This window comes from Canis lupus, chromosome 10 (genome assembly GCF_003254725.2).
Source record: "Canis lupus dingo isolate Sandy chromosome 10, ASM325472v2, whole genome shotgun sequence".
NCBI lineage: Eukaryota > Metazoa > Chordata > Mammalia > Carnivora > Canidae > Canis > Canis lupus.
Window position 1 is genome coordinate 62,640,315 of NC_064252.1, and position 13,388 is coordinate 62,653,702.

Consider the following 13,388-nt stretch of genomic DNA (forward strand, 5'->3'; position numbering starts at 1 on the left):
ATCTGACTCTTGATTTTGACTCAGGTCATGATCTTAGGGTTGTGGGACTGAGCCCCACACTAGGCTCAGTGATTAGTGGGATTCTCTATCTCCCTCTCCCTTTGCTCTTCCCCCTGCTCTCTCTCAAATAAATAAATAATCTTTTAAAAATATTGAGCAAGAAAAAAGCTACATACCTCATACTGTCTATGAACTTCGTAATAGCAGAGATTTGTGTTCTTTTCCTTCACTTATGTACCCTGAGCACCTAAAACAGTGCACATAGTAGGCACTGGATAAATATTTTTTGAATGAATAAATCAAATTAGCATAATAAAAGAAACCAAGTTAACTCTATTTCTTAAACTTACTTGATCATGGAACCATTTTTTTCAAATCTAAGTTAACATTCTTAGTGACACACTTCAGAAATGCCAAGTTCATGTCTTAGGGAAAAGTATTAAGAAGAGGTGAGGACGAGTAGCCTTAAGTGTTTCACAGGAATCCTGTACCTCTCAGATCTTGCCTGGGAACTGCTGCATTCACACAGACTAACCTCAGTGATATGGCTGACTTGAAGGGAATTTTGATTAAGTTGATCAACACAGCATTTTTTTTTTAAGATTTTATTTATTTATTCATGAGAGACACAGAGAGAGAGAGGCAGAGACACAGGCAGAGGGAGAAGCAGTCTCCATGCAGGGAGCCTGATATGGGACTCTATCCCTAGACTCCAGAATCATGCCCTGGGCCAAAGGGGACGCTAAACCACTGAGCCACCCGGGCTGCCCTCAACACAGCATTTTGATAAGCAGGTAGAAACATAAAAGTCCCAGTTAATATTCTCTTGAAAATTTATAATTTGTGCATTATTGGGCAGTTTTACAGGCCAGCTCCATCAAACCATTTTAGAGGGCATCTCTAAGATGATTTTTTTTTTAAAGATCTTATTTATTTATTGGAAAGAGAAAGAGCAGGAGCTGGAGGAAGAGGAGGGGCATAGGAAGAGGGAGAAGCAGACTCCTGGCCAAGCCAGGGGAGGGTGCTCCATCCCAGGACCCAGGGATCATGACCTGAGCTTAACTGACAACCACCCAGGCACCCCTCTAAAATGCTTCTTAAGGCAATTTATTTGTGAGTATTTTCCCAGTGCTGACATATATTGAAATGAGTCTCCTGCATATTTTAAAAGATTAACATATCCAAATAAAAAGATTAATTAATTCACAGAGACTTTCTCTGACTGTGTAAGTGAGAAATCATTCCGGCATTTACTCACTGTAAGTATAAAGAGCTCTAGATTAGGAATCTAGATTAGCTGAGACACCTGGTTCTGATTCCAGCTCTGCTCCTAAGCAAACTGCTTCATCTTTAGGAGACATTGTGAATCTTAGAAATCCCTTCTATAAAGTGAGAGGATTGAATTAAAAGACTCTAATATTCCTTCCAGCTCAGATAGCCAATGGGGCTTATCCAAAAGTACATTTCATTTCTAGAAATGGCATAAGTAACCGTGAACATGAATTCCTGGTTAATAGACTCATTGCTGTGACTAGTACAGTCTCTGGGACCATTATAGGGAAGCGGATGCTAAAACAAAGTTCAAGTTTCTCGACTTAAATCATGATTGCTCTTCGACTGAGTAATTCAAAAGACTCTCACAGAACAGGTTTCAGTAGGCCCACTTATATTTAATACTGGCTGAGAAGAAAAGTGAAATGTGATGAAAGATACACTGAAATTAACCCGAAGCAGACCCTTTGCTATTTGCAGGTCTATAGTAGGACCACTTTCCTTACCAGCTTTGTTCTGTGACCTTATACCTGTCTCTGGAGCTTCCAGCACTTGCTTCTCCCCTCAGATACATTTCCACTATACTGCTTATCTTGTAAAATTAACTACTGTGTTACAAATGTATGAGCCAAAGCTAATTTTATAAGAAACTTGAGTGAGAGTCAATCAATCTTTCAAGGTCCCTGAAGTTCTGAGATCATAAAGAAAGGGCTAAAGAAGTAGTTTCTGGCTTTTTGCTTTTGATTTCTTTCTTAGTTTCAGTTTTCCTTTTTTGAAACTCTTTCCCCAGAACTTCCACGGCATATATAGATGCTCATAAACAAAACAATGACGAATACTATGCTGTTAGAAAGGTCACAGCCTGCGCAGCCAACAGACGCTGCCAGGCTGGCTTGTGAGTGGAAATTTACAAGTGATAACGGGGCTGCCGCTTTTGCTTTAAGAGCTACTCCCACTTGGGGACCTGAAACTGTAGTCACCAAAACAGCAAAAAGTAGTTGATTCCTTGATTTATTGAAAGGAGCCCGATTGATCAAGTTCATGTAAAGTAATTGGTTAATTTTACACTTTTTCAGTTTGGCAACCACAGACACTTCAGCACTTATAAGTGGTCATATTTGATTATTGAGTTACAAAATTATGGGCTATGCCCATTACCATAAGTCCAATGTTAAGGCAGTGCAACCTTAAAATTCTAAGAATGGTTTCAGTTTGTCTCTCCGTTATGAGATTGTGTGTATTTGTTATGTAAAACTCAAGTCTAATGACTGTTTTGAAAAGATCTAGGCAAAGGGTCATGACAACAATTCAGCTATTTAGCACAACTCTCTGTAAACAAATCACCAGAGAAAGGCTTAAAGTGAGGTAATAATTCCGGCTCATTGTCAGAGAATACACACCAGGCATCTATAGGCATGTTTAATTAATTCCTGCACTCTCTTCAAATACAAATTAATACAAAGTAGCATTTTGCAACTTGAAGGAAATTGCCCACATGGCTGAGCTATGCCTCTCTAACAACTGTATAATTTAAGTGTGGGTTTATGTATGGAACGTACAGGACTCTGAGTAATCTTTTGAAATCAACATTTATTTCACAGAAAAGGCAAATAAAATGGAGAATAAACAATGGCAACAAGGAAGACACCAGGCACAAGTAACAATGCAAGTCACACTGTGCTCTGTTAGAGGTGTAAACAAACTACCCCCTCGGCACCAACAAGAAGCAATTAAAACCAGATGGGAGGACAAGCCTCACAGAGAAAGGGAAGCGACTCCTGAGTTGTTTTGGGAAGATGAGTACTGGTTTGATGAATAGAGGAGAGGGGGAAAAGGCAGTCCAGTTAGAGGAACGTAAGAGGCACAGAGGAGTGAAAAGCACTACCTGGGACAGTCCTGGGTACAAAATGGGAATGGTGGAAGGAAGGGCTGGAACCAGGTTAGGAACTCATTTTGGATAGCCTTGAATGTTGACCTAGAAAGTGTGAATCCATCAGAGAAAGAGAACTTTTTCCATTTTTTGTCTTCATTTTTTCAAATTGAAAAATACACATTATAAACACTTATATACTATTAAGAAGTAGTGAAAAATACTGAGAAGTAGAAAGTCTTTCATAATTCCACAACTATGGAGATAACTATTGTTAACATTTTGATATTACCAATTTGCCTAGCAAGTATTGCTAAATTGCCCTCTAAAAAGTTGGTATCTAGTAATGTTCACCAACAGCCGATAAAGTTGCTTGTTTTCCTACATATTTGCCAGCACTGAGTCTTTTCCTTCTTTTTCATCTTTGCCAATTTCATAGGAGAAAAATAACATTTCATTCTTAAGTGTCTTTTCATTTTGTTGTGGCCACTTCTTTGCTCCTGATTTGAAATGCCATTTTTAGTATAACTCACTAGTATATCCCTAGCACCTAGCATATGCAAGGTGCTCAATAAATGAAGAAATGTAAAAGACAGAAATGGTGTATTACGGCTCTTTTGAAGAGGATAAGGGTATGATCATGTCTGTGTTTTATGATCATCATTCTGATGTCAGTATGAAGAAAGCACTGAGAGCAGAAAGCTACTGAATTCAGAGTATAATCAGAATTAAGTATTGTGACAGGATTTTTTCTTCTGTCGGTGGTGCCCACAGTCCTTGGTCACGCTGCTTTGAAGAATGAAGAGGTAGACCAGAGTGGTGGGCAGCAAAGCAAAGTTTATTGAGTGAGAGTAAATTTAGAGTACAAAGCTCCCAAAGAGGGAGGGGACCTGAGAGTTTCTCTATCTAGGAGTTTTTAATGGGCTTGTTAGCTGCTGTTTCAATCTGATTAACCCTCCCCGCACTGTCATTCAATCAGATTTTTATCACCTATCTGTCAATGGGAAAGGCTGAGGGACTCCTTCCAGGGTGGTGTATAATCCTTTTAAGGGTGGTTTCCTCTTGGGGGGGAGGGGGCTTGTCCCTGCCTACCTGCCTTCCAACTATCTTTCAGCAATATTCCAGGCAAGAAAATGTTGAATAGCTTACCTAGAGTAGGGCCAGTGGGAATGGAAGATGAGAGTAAAAATGGGAGTATTACAGAAGTGGAATTGAGATAACTTTCTATTCTTTTAAACAAGCAAGAAGACAAAGAGAAGGAGGTGTTAAAACTGGAGTTTCTAGCTTGGGTGCTTGAGTGGATTTTCTTTTTTTTTTTTTTCTTTTTTTGAGTGGATTTTCATAGTTAATGAGAATATGGAACCCATAATGAGGAATAATTTTGTGCAGAGTTGCAACTGAGTCTTTCTACATTAAGTGGGACTTGCCTTTTCCTATTCATGACCTTGTTCTCATTTCCTATTGCTTTAATGATAATGTTGCATCAGTTTTTCCTATTTTACATCTTTTTAAAAAATAATCTGTATCCACAACATGGGGCTCAAACACAGGACCCTGAGATCAAGAGGTGCATGCTCTCCTGACTGAACCAGCCAACTATTTACCATCTTTTTTTTTTTAAAGATTTTATTTTTTCATGAGAGACAGAGAGAGACAGAGAGAGAGAGAAAAAGAGAGAGGCAGAGACAGGCAGAGGGAGAAGCAGGCTCCATGCAGGGAGCCTGATGTGGGACTCGATCCTGGGTCTCCAGGATCAGGCCCTGGACTGAAGGTGGCGCTAAACTGCTGAGCCACCGGGGGTTTCCCCTACTATCCTTTTTTTTTTTTTTTTTTAACATCTTTGATTTCCACTTTTCCACTGGAGTCCTCCCCCTAAAGGCATGTTCAACTTGCACCTTTCTTCAACTATTATTCTAGTCTCTCCTTTATTACTCCTATTGCCTTTACTGTTTTGTTTTTGTTTTTTGTTTTTTTTTACCACCACTTAACCAATGCATTAATTCACTTATTTAACTAATATTTCTGGAGAGCTTCCAATATGCCAGGCATGGTCCAAATAATGGGGAACAAAGTAAATAAAAGGACCAAAATCCCTGCTTTTTTGGAGTTCACATATTGTTTTACTTACTCATTATTTTCTTCTTATCTACTTTTTGTCCTGAAATTGTTCTTTTCAAAGCTGACACTACTTCAAGATTGTTAAATCTAAGTGCCATTTCTTGGTCTCTTTGACCTCTCTGTAGCACTTGACATTGTTGACAGCTATCTATTCCCAAGCCAAGACCTTATCATATCTATTGTTCATGCATTCCCTAGAGAACTCTGAAGAATGTTTTGGTCCCAGTAGATATCCAATATATTTTAATAGGTAAAGATTAAGTTGAGAGTGTTCCAAGTGCAAAAAAGAAAGGGCAGGAAACCACAGGCCATTTTGAGGAATACTTAGTTCAGTTTAGCCATGAGTAATAAGGAGAGGAATACTATGAGGAGGAATACTGTGGCATATAATTGTATGCCAACAAATTAGATAACTTAAATGAAAAACATAAATCCTAGAAGGATACAGATTACCACAACTAACTCAAGAAGAAAATAGACATTTTGAAAAATCTACAAGTGAATAGACTAAGTTAGTAATAAAAAACTACCCACAAAGAAAAGCTCAGGCCCAGATGGCTTCACTACTGAATTTCACCAAACATAGGTGCCATAGGTATAATCGAGACTGATGTTGACGGGATTTATACTCTACCTTATCATAAATGTTGCTGACGTGTAGGAGAGTTAAATGACATAAGAGCAGGGGTCAAACAGGGCTGCTGATGAACCATCTGGTCAATTATACTACTAAACTGGGTTAGATCCTGGCTCTGGATCTTTCAGGCCCAGGTTCTATGACATCTACTGCTTGACTGGACATTGAATATTAAGTCTGTGAAGTAATCCACTAGTTCTGAGCTGGAATGTGGTATCAGAAGCAGTAATAAATATACTAAACCCAAGAACCACTGGCAAGAGGGCCTTAGTACTATCCACATGCCTAGAAATTAGTCTAAAAGTAGATTATGCTGGTATGAAGTAGGTGGCCTACTGCTGCCTTAGGAAGTTGGTGTCACTTTAGTTAAATCAGGCCAAACTTGCTATTAAGATATTTAGAAAGGAGTCAAAACTACTCACAAATGTGACCAAAGTTTATGTCAAGCCATGGTCATAACTAACATCCAAAATGTCTTCTTACATATTATATAACCCAAAAATAAGCTTTCTCCTCATACTACTCCATTTCTAATTCCATAGAAAGATTTACTAAAAATATGAACACAGATACTTCTATTGTCTCACTAAATTATATTACTATGTACATTGTCTTATTTCTGTTATAGATATTATCAGGCTATTGCCTTGTCAACTCCTGAACTTTAGGGCAGGGACAAGACCTTTATTACTCAGGCAGCATTCTGCTCACTTTGAGCATATTCAATGCATATTGGTATTATTTTCCTTATTCTCAATTCTATCTTTCTGCTTGGCAGCCTCTATGGTGTTCCATTTCCTCTATTATCTTAATTCATTAATTTACCAAATATTTATTAAGCATTTTCTATGTTTTAAATACCAGGCAGCCCCAAAGACTCAGCGGTTTAGCGCCACCTTCAGCCCCGGGCCTGATCCTGGAGACCTGGGATCGAGTCCCACATCGGGCTCCCTGCATGGAGCCTGCTTCTCCCTCTGCCTGTCTCTGCCTCTCTCTCTCTCTCTGTGTCTCTCATGAATAAATAAATAAATAAAATCTTAAAAAAAAATAAATACCAACATAGGCTCTGGGGATTCGGTAGTAAACAAAATCCTTGCACTCATGGAGGTTATGATCTGAAAAGGAGGCAGATCATAAACAAACAGATATGTAAGTGTTAGTAAGTGCTATGTAGAAAGAGTCAGGAGCTAGAGAGCGACTAGGTTGATAGGGTAGTCATCACATTCTATCAGAAGCCATCACATTCTATTAGAGGCCTGAAAACAAGAGGAAACTTTGTAAATATCTAGAGGAAGGGTATTCTGAACATAGGAAACAGAAAATACAAACGCTCTAAGAGATGAATGTGCATGGTGTGTAAAAAAATAGCACAAAAAGCCAGTATGAAACACAGTTTATAGGGATGCCTGGTGGAAAATGAGGTTAGAAAAAAGGTTGGGAGAAAGAAGGAGAAATAACAACTGATACCACAGAAATAGAAAGTACTACAAGAGAATATTATGAAAAAATTTTGCCAAGAAATTGGACAACCTAGAAGAAATTGGATGAATTCCTAGAAATATATAATTTCTCAAAACTGAATCAGGAGGAAATGGAAGATATGAGCAGATTGATTACTAGTGATGAAATTGAATCAGTAATAAAAAAAAACCCAACAAACAAACGTCCAGGACCAATGGCTTCACAGGTGAATTCTACCAAACATTTAAAGAAAACTTAATACCCATTCTTCTCAAACTATTTCAAAAAATAGAAAAGAAAGCAAAGCTTCCAAATATATTCTGAGGCCAGCATTACCCTAATACCAAAGTCAGATAAAGATACTACAAAAAAAGAGACTGATATTTTTGATTAACACAGATGCAAAAATCCTCAAAAAAATATTAGCAAACTAAATTCAGCAATGCATTTAAAAAGTCATTTGCCACCATCAAGTGGGATTTATTCCTGGGATGCCAGGATGATTCAATATTCACAAATTAATCAATGTGGGACGCCTGGGTGGCTAAGTGGTTGAGCATCTGCCTTCAGCTTAGGGCATGATGCTGGAATTCCAGGATTGAGTCCCACGTCGGGCTCCCTGCATGGAGCCTGCTTCCTCTGCTATGTCTTTGCCCTCTCTGTGTGTCTCTCATCCATAAATAAATAAAAAATCTTTTAAAAAAACTCACAAAATAATCAATGTTATACATCTTATATTAACAAGAAGACAAATAAAAACTATCTGATCATCTCAATATATACAGAATGAACATTTGACAAAATACAATATCCATTAATGATAAAAACTCTTAAAACAGTAGGTTTATAGGGGTTATACCTCAACATAATAAAGGCTATATATGAAAACCCACAGTTAACCTTATACTTAATGGTGAAAAACTGAGAGATTTCCCCCTAAGATCAGAAACAAGACAAGGATGTCCACTTCATCCCTTTTATTCAACATAGTACTGGAATTCCTTGCCACAGCAATCAGACAAGAAAAAAACAGAAGGGGGATCCCTGGGTGGCGCAGCGGTTTAGCGCCTGCCTTTGGCCCAGGGCGCGATCCTGGAGACCCGGGATCGAATCCCACATCGGGCTCCTGGTGCATGGAGCCTGCTTCTCCCTCTGCCTATGTCTCTGCCTCTCTCTCTCTCTCTCTCTCTGTGTGTGTGACTATCATAAATAAATAAAAATTAAAAAAAAAAGAAAAAAACAGAAGGCATCTAAATTGGTAAGGAAGAACTAAAACTTCCTCTATTTGCAGATGACATGACACTACATATTGAAAACCTTAAAGACTCCACCAAAAACCTACTAGAACTGATAATGAATTCAGGAAGGTCACAAGATGCAAAATCAATATACAGAACCTGTTGCATTTCTATACACTAATAATGAAACAGCAGAAAGAGAAACTGAGAAAGCAATCTCATTTAAAATTGCACTAAAAATAATAAAATATCTGGGAATAAACTTAACCAAGAAAGTGAAAGACCTGTACTCTGAAAACACTGATGAAAGAAATTGAATATGACACAAACATATGGAAAGATATTCCATGTTCATGGATTAAAAGAAAAAAATATTGTTAACATGTCCATATTACCAAAGGAATCTACAGATTTAATGTAATCTCTGTCAAGATACCAACATCATTTTTCACAGAACTAGAACAAATAATCCTAAAATTGGTATGAAACCACAAAAGACCCTGAATAGCCAAAGCAATCTTGAAGAAGAATAAAACTGCAAGTATCACAATCCCAGATTTTAAGATATACTACAAAGTCATAGTGATCACAACACTATGGTGCTGGCACAAAAACAGACAGAAAGATCAATGGAACAGAATAGAGAGCCCAGAAATAAACCTGCAATTATATGATCAATTAATCTATGGCATATGAGGCAAGAATATGTGTTGGGATAAAGTCTCTTTAACAAATGGTGTTGGGAAAATTGGACAGCAGCGTGCAAAAGAATGAAACTGGACCACTTTCTTATACTATAAACAAAATTAAACTCAAAATAGATTAAAAACCTAAATATGAGACCTGAAAGTATAAAATATCCTAGAAGAGAGCACAGGTAGTAATTTCTCTGACATTGGCCATAGTAACATTTTTTCTAAATATGTCTCCCGAGACAAGAGAAATTAAAGCAAAAATAAACTATTGGGGCTACATCAAAATAAAATGCTTCTGCACAGTGAAGGAAACAATCAACAAAACTAAAAGACAAAACCTACTGAATGGGAGAAGATACTTGCAAATGATATATACAATAAAGGGTTAGTATTCAAAATATATAAAGAACTTAACTTATACAACTCATTACCAAAAAACTATAATTAAAAAATGGGCAGAAGGGCAGCCCCGGTGGTGCAGTGGTTTAGTGCCGCCTGCAGCTTAGGGTGTGATCCTGGAGACCCTGGATGGAGTCCCACGTCAGGCTCTCTGCATGGTGCCTGCTTCTCCCTCTGCCTGTGTCTCCTCTCTCTCTCTGTCTCTAAGAGTAAATAAATAAAATCTTTAAAAAAATGGGCAGAAGACATGAACAGATATATCTCCAAAGAAGACATACAGATGGGTAAGAGACACATGAAAAGATGCCCAGCATCACTCAACATCAGGGAAATGCAAATCAAAACCACAATGAGTTATCACCTGTCATCTGTTAGAATGGCTAAAATAAAAAACAAGAAAAATAAATAAATAAAGTAAATAAATAAATTAAATAAATAAATAAAATAAAAAACAAGAAACAAGTGTTGGTGAGGATGTGGAGAAAAAGGAACTCTCGTGCTTTTTTGGTAAGAATGCAAACTGGTGCAGCTACTGGAAAACGATATGGAGGTTTCTCAAAAAATTGAAAATAGAAATACCATATGATTCAGTAATTCTTCTATTGGATATTTACCCAAAGAAAACAAAAACACTAATTCAAAAAAGATATATGCACTCCTATGTTTATTGTAGCATTATTTACAATAGGCAAATTATGGAAGCAACCCAAGTATCCATTAATAGATGAATGGATAAAGAAGTGTAGTATACATAGACATACACACACACACACACACAATACACAGGAATATTACACAGCTATAAAAAAGAATGACATCTTGCCATTTGCAACAACATGGATGATCTGGAGAGAATAATGCTAAGGGAAATAAGTCAGTCAAATAAAGACAAATACCATATGATTTTATTCATATGTAGAATTTAAGAAACAAAACAAAGAAAAAAGAGACCAAAAAAATGGACTATTAAATATAGAGAACAAACTTATGGTTACCAGAGGGAGGTAGGGGGGTAGGTAGATAGGTGAAATAAGTGAAGAAGATTAAGAGTACATTACTGTGTAATGTCCAGAATTGTTGAATCACTAATTGTACATCTGAAACTAAAATAACAAAGTATAGTAATTATACTGGAATTTTTAAAAATAGAAAGAAAATCCAGGAGCAAATGGCTTCACCACTGAATCCTATCAAACATTTAAATAACAATATTAATCCTTCACTAAGTCTTTCAAAAATAGAAGAGGAGGGAGCACTTCACAACTCACTTTAGGAGGCCATTATTACCCTGATATGAAAACCAAAGATATCACAAAAGAAAATTACAGACTAATATCTCATATGAATGTAGATGCAAAAATCCTCAACAAAATACTAGCAACCCAAATTCAGCAACATACAGGAAGAATTATATATCATGACTAAATGGAATTTATCCAGGGAATGTAATGTTGGTTCAGCATCTGAAAATCAACCAATACATCATTTCAATAGAATAGGAAACAATCACATAATCATCTTTGCTATAAACTGAATTGAGTACCCCCAAATTCACATGTTGAAGGCCAAATCCCCAATATGGTGATATTTGGAGATGGGGCCCTTGGACTTAATCTGATTTAGATGAAATCATGAGAGCGGGGCCTTCATGATGGGATTAGTGCCCTTACAAGAAGAAACACCAGAGAATGTGGTCTATCTCCCTTATGCGAGGATATAGCAAGAAGACAAGCCAGGCAGAGAGCTCTCACTAGAACCTATCTTGCTCACACCCAGATCTCAGACTCCTTGCCTCTACATCTAAAATAAAATAAATTTCTATTGTTAATACCACTCAATCTATGGTAATTTGTTATGGCAGCCCAAAAAGACTAAGGCAATCTCAACAGACACAGGAAAAGCAGTTGATACAATCCAACACTCATTCATGATAAACAAAACACAAAACAAAAAAACAAACCCAAACCACTCAGCAAAGTAGGAATAGAACTTTCTTAACTTGATAAAGGGTATCTACAAAAAACTCACAGCTAATATCATATTTAATGGTGAAAGACTGGATGCTTTTCCTCTATGATCAGGAATGAGACAAGGGTTTCCACTCTGATCACTTGAAGACGTCCCTGAACACCTTAATTCTTTTTTTTTTTTTTAAAGATTTTATTTATTTATGAGAGGCATAGAGAGAGAGGCAGAGACACACGCAGAGGAGGAAGCAGGCTCCATGCAGGGTGCCCGACGTGGGACTCGATCCCGGGTCTCCAGGATCACGCCCTGGGCTGAAGGCAGGCTCTAAACCACTGAGCCACCCAGGGATCCCCTGAACACCTTAATTCTTAACTTAATTCTGGCTCAGTTGGAAGAGCATGGGACTCTTGATCTTGAGGTTGTGAGTCTGAGCCCCACCCTGGGTATAGAGATTACTTAAATAAATAAAATTTCAAATACATACATATATAAAAGAAATAAAGGCATCCAAATTGGAAAGGAAAAAAACAAAACTATCTCTATTCAGAGATGGCATGATTTTATATATGGAAAATCCTAAGGATTTCACTTAAAAAACTATCAGAACTGGAAAAAATTTTCAAAAGGTTATAGGACACAAGATTGATACACAGAAATTAATCGTAGTTTTATATAATTTCAGTGAATAATTCAAAATGAAATTAAAACAATGTCACTAACAATAACATTGAGAAGAATAAAAAAGGAAGGGACACCTGAGTGGCTTAGTGGTTGGGTGTCTGCCTTTGGCTTAGGGCGTGATCCTGGAGTCTCCGGATTGAGTCCCACATCAGGCTCCCTGCATGGAGCCGACTTCTCCCTCTGCCTGTCTCTCTCTGTGTCTCTCATGAATATATAAATAAAAATCTTAAAAAAAAAAAGGGAATAGGAAGAAATTTAACAAATGAAGGTCAAAGCTTCTCTAAAAACAATAAAGCACCGGTGAAAAAAATTAAGAGATCTGAGGAAATGGAAAAAGCCATGTTCTTGGATCCAAAGACTCAACATTCTTAAGATGCAAAACTCTTGAAATTGACCTATAAATTCAACTCAATCCCTATCAAACCCCTCACTGACTTTTTTTGTAGAAATTTACAAGTTAATTCTAAAATTCATACGGAAAAGGATCCTGTGTGGCTCAGTTAAGTGACTGACTCTTGATCTCAGCTCCGGTCATAATCTCCTGGAATAGAGCCCTGAATCAGGCTCTGTGCTTAGCAAGGAGTCTGCTCAAGGATTCTCTCTCTCCCTCCCCCACTGCCCTTCCCCCACTTGTGCACATTCTCTCTCTAAAATAAAAATAAGGGGATCCCTGGGTGGCTCAGCGGTTTGGCGCCTGCCTTTGGCTCAGGGTACGATCCTGGAGTCCAGGGATCGAGTCCCGCGTCGGGCTCCCAGCATGAAGCCTGCTTCTCCCTCTGCCTGTGTCCCTGCCTCTCTCTCTCTCTCTGTGTGTGTCTATCATAATAAGTAAGTAAATCTCTTAAAAAACAAATAAATAAAAATAAATCTTAAAATAAAAATAAATTTTAAGATAAAATAATAAAATAAAATTCATAGGGAATTGCAAGCAACCCAGGATAACCTAATTAATCTTGAAAACAGAACAAAGTTGGAAGACTCACACTTCCTGATTTCCAAAGGTACTACAAAGCAACAGTAATCAAGACAATGGGATACTGGCACAAGGA